The sequence below is a fragment of the Lemur catta genome, chromosome 9 (assembly GCF_020740605.2).
Source record: "Lemur catta isolate mLemCat1 chromosome 9, mLemCat1.pri, whole genome shotgun sequence".
NCBI classification, from domain to species: domain Eukaryota; kingdom Metazoa; phylum Chordata; class Mammalia; order Primates; family Lemuridae; genus Lemur; species Lemur catta.
The window spans coordinates 46,721,028-46,732,766 of record NC_059136.1 but is presented as its reverse complement, the minus strand read 5'-3'; positions in this window follow the sequence as shown (position 1 = coordinate 46,732,766).

Sequence of the window (11,739 nt, the reverse complement as noted above, 5' to 3'; positions counted from 1 at the left end):
AAACAAATCAAACACAGGGCGGACAGAAGACCTGCACTTACACCCCACCCAGAAATCTCAACTAGGAGGAAGGATTCTTATGCTAACGGGTGAAACCTGCTCAGGTTTTGAAAATAATGGTGAAACCACAGGGCAATACTACTTAAAAGAACATTTTCTTTATAGTCTCTAGGACGAACTACTGGAAATGCCAAGTTTCCTGGGCCTCAGCATGCTCTCGTCTGTGAAATCTCTGGTATGCTTAAGGATGCAGAGGCCAACCTTATTACACTTAGGGTGAAAAGCGCTATGGAAAAATACCAAATAGTTCTCCACCTAGCGGTTATTTCAAAAGTTGTGCCACACACCTCTTGGAAACATCGAGTGACGTTGGCCTAGTCTTCGATTGGTCTGGAGAAGGAATCGCCATTCCTAGCTGATGAATCAAATGATTCTGAAAGAAACGGTGAAAAGTGTGGAACCTGTTTCAGTCTTTAGACTGAAACAGGATCCGCACTATTCACCTCTCACACAAAGGCGCACTTCTCATGTCTGGTGCTAGTCCAACAAACCCAGGACTGACAGAGGCCCTGCACTTGCCAGCCCAGAAAATTATCTCATCTCCAAGGAAGGATTCTTACGCTAACAGTTGAAAAGGGCTCCCTTTCCTGAAACAGTGGTGAAAGGATGGTGAAATTAATCCTGAAACCATCCTGTATTCCAAGGCTCCGGTGCCAGGTACGGGAAAGACCAAGTGACCTGGGCCTCAGCAGACTTTTCTCTGCAAAAAGCATCATAGGCTTCAGGATGCAGAGACCGACCTCATGAGGATTACGGTGCAAAACGGTATGGAAATTGCAAATAATTTCCAACAGAGTGGTGATTTCAAAAGTGCCAGGATGAAATCTGAAGCACGATCCACACTTTTCCAATCTCACGGAAATATGCACTTCCCAACTCTGGAGGTAAACAAATCAAACACAGGGCTGACAGAAGCCCTGCACTTACACCCCACCCAGAAATCTCAACTAGGAGGAAGGATTCTTATGCTAATGGGTGAAACCTGCTCAGGTTTTTAAAATAGTGGTGAAAACACAGGGCAATATTACTTAAAAGAACACTTTCTTTCTAGGCTCTAGTACCAACTACTGGAAATGCCAAGTTTCCTGGGCCTCAGCATGCTCTCGTCTGTGAAATCTCTGGTATGCTTAAGGATGCAGAGGCCAACCTTATGACACTTACGGTGAAAAGCGCAATGGAAAAATACCAAATAGTTCTCCACCTAGCGGTTATTTCAAAAGTTGTGCCACACACCTCTTGGAAACATCGAGTGACTTTGGCCTAGCCTTTGAATGGTCTGGGGAGGAATCGCCATTCCTAGCTGATGAATCAAATGATTCTGAAAGGAACGGTGAAAAGTGCGGATCCAGTTTCAGTCTTTAGACTGAAACAGGATCCGCACTATTCACCTCTCACACAAAGGCGCACTTCTCATGTCTGGTGCTAGTCCAACAAACCCAGGACTGACAGAGGCCCTGCACTTGCCACCCCAGAATATTATCTGATCTCCTAAGAAGGATTCTTACCCTAAGGGTTGAAAAGGGCTCCCATTCTTGAAACAGTGGTGAAAGGATGGTGAAATAATACTGAAAACAATCCTGTCATCCAAGGCTCCGGTGCCAGTTATGAGAAAGACCAAGTTACCTGGGCCTCAGCAGAGTTTTCTCTGCGAAAAGCATCATAGGCTTCAGGATGCAGAGACCAAGCTCATGACTATTACGGTGCAAAACGCTATGGAAATCGCAAATAATAACCAACATACTGGTGATTGCAAAAGTTTCACCATGAAATCTGAAGCAGGATCCACACTTTTCCCATCTCAAGCTAATATGCACTTCCCAACTCTGGAGGTAAACAAATCAAACACAGGGCTGACAGAAGACCTGCACTTACACCCCACCCAGAACACTCAACTAGGAGGAAGGATTCTTATGCTAATGGGTGAAACCTGCTCAGGTTTTTAAAATAGTGGTGAAAACACAGGGCAATAATACTTAAAAGAACAATTTTTTTCTAGGCTCTAGTACCAACTACTGGAAATGCCAGGTTTCCTGGGCCTCAGCATGCTCTCGTCTGTGAAATCTCTGGTATGCTTAAGGATGCAGAGGCCAACCTTATGACACTTACGGTGAAAAGCGCTATGGAAAACTACCAAATAGTTCTCCACCTAGCGGTTATTTCAAAAGTTGTGCCACACACCTCTTGGAAACATCCAGTGACTTTGGCCTAGCCTTCGATTGGTCTGGAGAAGGAATCGCCATTCCTAGCTGATGAATCAAATAATTCTGAAAGGAACGGTGAAAAGTGCGGATCCTGTTTCAGTCTTTAGACTGAAACAGGATCCGCACTATTCACCTCTCACACAAAGGCGCACTTCTCATGTCTGGTGCTAGTCCAACAAACCCAGGACTGACAGAGGCCCTGCACTTGCCAGCCCAGAAAATTATCTCATCTCCAAGGAAGGATTCTTACGCTAACAGTTGAAAAGGGCTCCCGTTCCTGAAACAGTGGTGAAAGGATGGTGAAATTAATCCTGAAAGCATCCTGTATTCCAAGGCTCCGGTGCCAGGTACGGGAAAGACCAAGTTACCTGGGCCTCAGCAGACTTTTCTCTGCAAAAAGCATCATAGGCTTCAGATGCAGAGACCGACCTCATGAGGATTACGGTGCAAAACGGTATGGAAATTGCAAATAATTTCCAACAGAGTGGTGATTTCAAAAGTGCCAGGATGAAATCTGAAGCACGATCCACACTTTTCCAATCTCACGGAAATATGCACTTCCCAACTCTGGAGGTAAACAAATCAAACACAGGGCTGACAGAAGCCCTGCACTTACACCCCACCCAGAAATCTCAACTAGGAGGAAGGATTCTTATGCTAATGGGTGAAACCTGCTCAGGTTTTTAAAATAGTGGTGAAAACACAGGGCAATATTACTTAAAAGAACACTTTCTTTCTAGGCTCTAGTACCAACTACTGGAAATGCCAAGTTTCCTGGGCCTCAGCATGCTCTCGTCTGTGAAATCTCTGGTATGCTTAAGGATGCAGAGGCCAACCTTATGACACTTACGGTGAAAAGCGCTATGGAAAAATACCAAATAGTTCTCCACCTAGCGGTTATTTCAAAAGTTGTGCCACACACCTCTTGGAAACATCGAGTGACTTTGGCCTAGCCTTTGAATGGTCTGGGGAGGAATCGCCATTCCTAGCTGATGAATCAAATGATTCTGAAAGGAACGGTGAAAAGTGCGGATCCAGTTTCAGTCTTTAGACTGAAACAGGATCCGCACTATTCACCTCTCACACAAAGGCGCACTTCTCATGTCTGGTGCTAGTCCAACAAACCCAGGACTGACAGAGGCCCTGCACTTGCCACCCCAGAATATTATCTGATCTCCTAAGAAGGATTCTTACCCTAAGGGTTGAAAAGGGCTCCCATTCTTGAAACAGTGGTGAAAGGATGGTGAAATAATACTGAAAACAATCCTGTCATCCAAGGCTCCGGTGCCAGTTATGAGAAAGACCAAGTTACCTGGGCCTCAGCAGAGTTTTCTCTGCGAAAAGCATCATAGGCTTCAGGATGCAGAGACCAAGCTCATGACTATTACGGTGCAAAACGCTATGGAAATCGCAAATAATAACCAACATACTGGTGATTGCAAAAGTTTCACCATGAAATCTGAAGCAGGATCCACACTTTTCCCATCTCAAGCTAATATGCACTTCCCAACTCTGGAGGTAAACAAATCAAACACAGGGCTGACAGAAGACCTGCACTTACACCCCACCCAGAACACTCAACTAGGAGGAGGGATTCTTATGCTAATGGGTGAAACCTGCTCAGGTTTTTAAAATAGTGGTGAAAACACAGGGCAATAATACTTAAAAGAACACTTTCTTTCTAGTCTCTGGTACCAACTACTAAGAAATGCCAAGTTTCCTGGGCCTCAGCATGCTCTCGTCTGTGAAATCTCTGGTATGCTTAAGGATGCAGAGGCCAACCTTATGACACTTACCGTGAAAAGCGCTAAGGAAAAATACCAAGTAGTTCTCCACCTAGCGGTTATTTCAAAAGTTGTGCCACACACCTCTTGGTACATCGAGTGACTTTGGCCTAGCATTCGATTGGTCTGGACAAGGAATCGCCATTCCTAGCTGATGAATCAAATGATTCTGAAAGGAACGGTGAAAAGTGCGGATCCTGTTTCAGTCTTTAGACTGAAACAGGATCCGCACTATTCACCTCTCACACAAAGGCGCACTTCTCATGTCTGGTGCTAGTCCAACAAACCCAGGACTGACAGAGACCCTGCACTTGCCAGCCCAGAAAATTATCTCATCTCCAAGGAAGGATTCTTACGCTAACGGTTGAAAAGGGCTCCCGTTCTTGAAACAGTGGTGAAAGGATGGTGAAATTATACTGAAAACAATCCTCTCTTCCAAGGCTCCGGTGCCAGGTACGGGAAAGACCAAGTTACCTGGGCCTCAGCAGAGTTTTCTCTGCAAAAAGCATCACAGGCTTCAGGATGCAGAGACTGACCTCATGACAATTACGGTGCAAAACCCTATGGAAATCGCAAATAATTTCCAAAATAGTGGTGATTTCAAAAGTGCCATGATGAATTCTGAAGCACGATCCACACTTTTCCCGTCTCACGCAAGTATGCACTTCCCAACTCTGGAGGTAAACAAATCAAACACAGGGCGGACAGAAGACCTGCACTTACACCCCACCCAGAAATCTCAACTAGGAGTAAGTGTTCTTATGCTAACGGGTGAAACCTGCTCAGGTTTTGAAAATAATGGTGAAACCACAGGGCAATACTACTTAAAAGAACATTTTCTTTATAGTCTCTAGGACGAACTACTGGAAATGCCAAGTTTCCTGGGCCTCAGCATGCTCTCGTCTGTGAAATCTCTGGTATGCTTAAGGATGCAGAGGCCAACCTTATTACACTTAGGGTGAAAAGCGCTATGGAAAAATACCAAATAGTTCTCCACCTAGCGGTTATTTCAAAAGTTGTGCCACACACCTCTTGGAAACATCCAGTGACGTTGGCCTAGTCTTCGATTGGTCTGGAGAAGGAATCGCCATTCCTAGCTGATGAATCAAATGATTCTGAAAGAAACGGTGAAAAGTGTGGAACCTGTTTCAGTCTTTAGACTGAAACAGGATCCGCACTATTCACCTCTCACACAAAGGCGCACTTCTCATGTCTGGTGCTAGTCCAACAAACGCAGGACTGACAGAGGCCATGCACTTGCCAGCCCAGAAAATTATCTCATCTCCAAGGAAGGATTCTTACGCTAACAGTTGAAAAGGGCTCCCTTTCCTGAAACAGTGGTGAAAGGATGGTGAAATTAATCCTGAAACCATCCTGTATTCCAAGGCTCCGGTGCCAGGTACGGGAAAGACCAAGTGACCTGGGCCTCAGCAGACTTTTCTCTGCAAAAAGCATCATAGGCTTCAGGATGCAGAGACCGACCTCATGAGGATTACGGTGCAAAACGGTATGGAAATTGCAAATAATTTCCAACAGAGTGGTGATTTCAAAAGTGCCAGGATGAAATCTGAAGCACGATCCACACTTTTCCAATCTCACGGAAATATGCACTTCCCAACTCTGGAGGTAAACAAATCAAACACAGGGCTGACAGAAGCCCTGCACTTACACCCCACCCAGAAATCTCAACTAGGAGGAAGGATTCTTATGCTAATGGGTGAAACCTGCTCAGGTTTTTAAAATAGTGGTGAAAACACAGGGCAATATTACTTAAAAGAACACTTTCTTTCTAGGCTCTAGTACCAACTACTGGAAATGCCAAGTTTCCTGGGCCTCAGCATGCTCTCGTCTGTGAAATCTCTGGTATGCTTAAGGATGCAGAGGCCAACCTTATGACACTTACGGTGAAAAGCGCTATGGAAAAATACCAAATAGTTCTCCACCTAGCGGTTATTTCAAAAGTTGTGCCACACACCTCTTGGAAACATCAAGTGACTTTGGCCTAGCCTTTGATTGGTCTGGGGAGGAATCGCCATTCCTAGCTGATGAATCAAATGATTCTGAAAGGAACGGTGAAAAGTGCGGATCCAGTTTCAGTCTTTAGACTGAAACAGGATCCGCACTATTCACCTCTCACACAAAGGCGCACTTCTCATGTCTGGTGCTAGTCCAACAAACCCAGGACTGACAGAGGCCCTGCACTTGCCACCCCAGAATATTATCTGATCTCCTAAGAAGGATTCTTACCCTAAGGGTTGAAAAGGGCTCCCATTCTTGAAACAGTGGTGAAAGGATGGTGAAATAATACTGAAAACAATCCTGTCATCCAAGGCTCCGGTGCCAGTTATGAGAAAGACCAAGTTACCTGGGCCTCAGCAGAGTTTTCTCTGCGAAAAGCATCATAGGCTTCAGGATGCAGAGACCAAGCTCATGACTATTACGGTGCAAAACGCTATGGAAATCGCAAATAATAACCAACATACTGGTGATTGCAAAAGTTTCACCATGAAATCTGAAGCAGGATCCACACTTTTCCCATCTCAAGCTAATATGCACTTCCCAACTCTGGAGGTAAACAAATCAAACACAGGGCTGACAGAAGACCTGCACTTACACCCCACCCAGAACACTCAACTAGGAGGAAGGATTCTTATGCTAATGGGTGAAACCTGCTCAGGTTTTTAAAATAGTGGTGAAAACACAGGGCAATAATACTTAAAAGAACAATTTTTTTCTAGGCTCTAGTACCAACTACTGGAAATGCCAGGTTTCCTGGGCCTCAGCATGCTCTCGTCTGTGAAATCTCTGGTATGCTTAAGGATGCAGAGGCCAACCTTATGACACTTACGGTGAAAAGCGCTATGGAAAACTACCAAATAGTTCTCCACCTAGCGGTTATTTCAAAAGTTGTGCCACACACCTCTTGGAAACATCCAGTGACTTTGGCCTAGCCTTCGATTGGTCTGGAGAAGGAATCGCCATTCCTAGCTGATGAATCAAATAATTCTGAAAGGAACGGTGAAAAGTGCGGATCCTGTTTCAGTCTTTAGACTGAAACAGGATCCGCACTATTCACCTCTCACACAAAGGCGCACTTCTCATGTCTGGTGCTAGTCCAACAAACCCAGGACTGACAGAGGCCCTGCACTTGCCAGCCCAGAAAATTATCTCATCTCCAAGGAAGGATTCTTACGCTAACAGTTGAAAAGGGCTCCCGTTCCTGAAACAGTGGTGAAAGGATGGTGAAATTAATCCTGAAAGCATCCTGTATTCCAAGGCTCCGGTGCCAGGTACGGGAAAGACCAAGTTACCTGGGCCTCAGCAGACTTTTCTCTGCAAAAAGCATCATAGGCTTCAGATGCAGAGACCGACCTCATGAGGATTACGGTGCAAAACGGTATGGAAATTGCAAATAATTTCCAACAGAGTGGTGATTTCAAAAGTGCCAGGATGAAATCTGAAGCACGATCCACACTTTTCCAATCTCACGGAAATATGCACTTCCCAACTCTGGAGGTAAACAAATCAAACACAGGGCTGACAGAAGCCCTGCACTTACACCCCACCCAGAAATCTCAACTAGGAGGAAGGATTCTTATGCTAATGGGTGAAACCTGCTCAGGTTTTTAAAATAGTGGTGAAAACACAGGGCAATATTACTTAAAAGAACACTTTCTTTCTAGGCTCTAGTACCAACTACTGGAAATGCCAAGTTGCCTGGGCCTCAGCATGCTCTCGTCTGTGAAATCTCTGGTATGCTTAAGGATGCAGAGGCCAACCTTATGACACTTACGGTGAAAAGCGCTATGGAAAAATACCAAATAGTTCTCCACCTAGCGGTTATTTCAAAAGTTGTGCCACACACCTCTTGGAAACATCGAGTGACTTTGGCCTAGCCTTTGATAGGTCTGGGGAGGAATCGCCATTCCTAGCTGATGAATCAAATGATTCTGAAAGGAACGGTGAAAAGTGCGGATCCAGTTTCAGTCTTTAGACTGAAACAGGATCCGCACTATTCACCTCTCACACAAAGGCGCACTTCTCATGTCTGGTGCTAGTCCAACAAACCCAGGACTGACAGAGGCCCTGCACTTGCCACCCCAGAATATTATCTGATCTCCTAAGAAGGATTCTTACCCTAAGGGTTGAAAAGGGCTCCCATTCTTGAAACAGTGGTGAAAGGATGGTGAAATAATACTGAAAACAATCCTGTCATCCAAGGCTCCGGTGCCAGTTATGAGAAAGACCAAGTTACCTGGGCCTCAGCAGAGTTTTCTCTGCGAAAAGCATCATAGGCTTCAGGATGCAGAGACCAAGCTCATGACTATTACGGTGCAAAACGCTATGGAAATCGCAAATAATAACCAACATACTGGTGATTGCAAAAGTTTCACCATGAAATCTGAAGCAGGATCCACACTTTTCCCATCTCAAGCTAATATGCACTTCCCAACTCTGGAGGTAAACAAATCAAACACAGGGCTGACAGAAGACCTGCACTTACACCCCACCCAGAACACTCAACTAGGAGGAAGGATTCTTATGCTAATGGGTGAAACCTGCTCAGGTTTTTAAAATAGTGGTGAAAACACAGGGCAATAATACTTAAAAGAACAATTTTTTTCTAGGCTCTAGTACCAACTACTGGAAATGCCAGGTTTCCTGGGCCTCAGCATCCTCTCGTCTGTGAAATCTCTGGTATGCTTAAGGATGCAGAGGCCAACCTTATGACACTTACGGTGAAAAGCGCTATGGAAAACTACCAAATAGTTCTCCACCTAGCGGTTATTTCAAAAGTTGTGCCACACACCTCTTGGAAACATCCAGTGACTTTGGCCTAGCCTTCGATTGGTCTGGAGAAGGAATCGCCATTCCTAGCTGATGAATCAAATGATTCTGAAAGGAACGGTGAAAAGTGCGGATCCAGTTTCAGTCTTTAGACTGAAACAGGATCCGCACTATTCACCTCTCACACAAAGGCGCACTTCTCATGTCTGGTGCTAGTCCAACAAACCCAGGACTGACAGAGGCCCTGCACTTGCCACCCCAGAATATTATCTGATCTCCTAAGAAGGATTCTAACCCTAAGGGTTGAAAAGGGCTCCCATTCTTGAAACAGTGGTGAAAGGATGGTGAAATAATACTGAAAACAATCCTGTCTTCCAAGGCTCCGGTGCCAGTTATGAGAAAGACCAAGTTACCTGGGCCTCAGCAGAGTTTTCTCTGCGAAAAGCATCATAGGCTTCAGGATGCAGAGACCGAGCTCATGACTATTACGGTGCAAAACGCTATGGAAATCGCAAATAATAACCAACATACTGGTGATTGCAAAAGTTTCACCATGAAATCTGAAGCAGGATCCACACTTTTCCCATCTCAAGCTAATATGCACTTCCCAACTCTGGAGGTAAACAAATCAAACACAGGGCTGACAGAAGACCTGCACTTACACCCCACCCAGGAAACCCAACTAGGAGGAAGGATTCTTATGCTAATGGGTGAAACCTGCTCAGGTTTTTAAAATAGTGGTGAAAACACAGGGCAATAATACTTAAAAGAACAATTTTTTTCTAGGCTCTAGTACCAACTACTGGAAATGCCAGGTTTCCTGGGCCTCAGCATGCTCTCGTCTGTGAAATCTCTGGTATGCTTAAGGATGCAGAGGCCGACCTTATGACACTTACGGTGAAAAGCGCTATGGAAAACTACCAAATAGTTCTCCACCTAGCGGTTATTTCAAAAGTTGTGCCACACACCTCTTGGTACATCGAGTGACTTTGGCCTAGCCTTCGATTGGTCTGGAGAAGGAATCGCCATTCCTAGCTGATGAATCAAATGATTCTGAAAGGAACGGTGAAAAGTGCGGATCCTGTTTCAGTCTTTAGACTGAAACAGGATCCGCACTATTCACCTCTCACACAAAGGCGCACTTCTCATGTCTGGTGCTAGTCCAACAAACCCAGGACTGACCGAGACCCTGCACTTGCCAGCCCAGAAAATTATCTCAGCTCCAAGGAAGGATTCTTACGCTAACGGTTGAAAAGGGCTCCCGTTCTTGAAACAGTGGTGAAAGGATGGTGAAATTATACTGAAAACAATCCTGTCTTCCAAGGCTCCGGTGCCAGGTACGGGAAAGACCAAGTGACCTGGGCCTCAGCAGAGTTTTCTCTGCAAAAAGCATCACAGGCTTCAGGATGCAGAGACCGACCTCATGACAATTACGGTGCAAAACGCTATGGAAATCGTAAATAATTTCCAAAATAGTGGTGATTTCAAAAGTGCCATGATGAAATCTGAAGCACGATCCACACTTTTCCCTTCTCACAGACATATGCACTTCCCAACTCTGGAGGTAAACAAATCAAACACAGGGCTGACAGAAGACCTGCACTTACACCCCACCCAGAAAACTCAACTAGGAGGAGGGATTCTTATGCTAATGGGTGAAACCTGCTCAGGTTTTTAAAATAGTGGTGAAAACACAGGGCAATAATACTTAAAAGAACACTTTCTTTCTAGTCTCTGGTACCAACTACTAAGAAATGCCAAGTTTCCTGGGCCTCAGCATGCTCTCGTCTGTGAAATCTCTGGTATGCTTAAGGATGCAGAGGCCAACCTTATGACACTTACCGTGAAAAGCGCTAAGGAAAAATACCAAGTAGTTCTCCACCTAGCGGTTATTTCAAAAGTTGTGCCACACACCTCTTGGTACATCGAGTGACTTTGGCCTAGCATTCGATTGGTCTGGAGAAGGAATCGCCATTCCTAGCTGATGAATCAAATGATTCTGAAAGGAACGGTGAAAAGTGCGGATCCTGTTTCAGTCTTTAGACTGAAACAGGATCCGCACTATTCACCTCTCACACAAAGGCGCACTTCTCATGTCTGGTGCTAGTCCAACAAACCCAGGACTGACAGAGACCCTGCACTTGCCAGCCCAGAAAATTATCTCATCTCCAAGGAAGGATTCTTACGCTAACGGTTGAAAAGGGCTCCCGTTCTTGAAACAGTGGTGAAAGGATGGTGAAATTATACTGAAAACAATCCTGTCTTCCAAGGCTCCGGTGCCAGGTACGGGAAAGACCAAGTGACCTGGGCCTCAGCAGAGTTTTCTCTGCAAAAAGCATCACAGGCTTCAGGATGCAGAGACTGACCTCATGACAATTACGGTGCAAAACCCTATGGAAATCGCAAATAATTTGCAAAATAGTGGTGATTTCAAAAGTGCCATGATGAATTCTGAAGCACGATCCACACTTTTCCCATCTCACGCAAGTATGCACTTCCCAACTCTGGAGGTAAAGAAATCAAACATAGGGCGGACAGAAGACCTGCACTTACACCCCACCCAGAAATCTCAACTAGGAGTAAGGGTTCTTATGCTAACGGGTGAAACCTGCTCAGGTTTTGAAAATAATGGTGAAACCACAGGGCAATACTACTTAAAAGAACATTTTCTTTATAGTCTCTAGGACGAACTACTGGAAATGCCAAGTTTCCTGGGCCTCAGCATGCTCTCGTCTGTGAAATCTCTGGTATGCTTAAGGATGCAGAGGCCAACCTTATTACACTTAGGGTGAAAAGCGCTATGGAAAAATACCAAATAGTTCTCCACCTAGCGGTTATTTCAAAAGTTGTGCCACACACCTCTTGGAAACATCCAGTGACTTTGGCCTAGCCTTCGATTGGTCTGG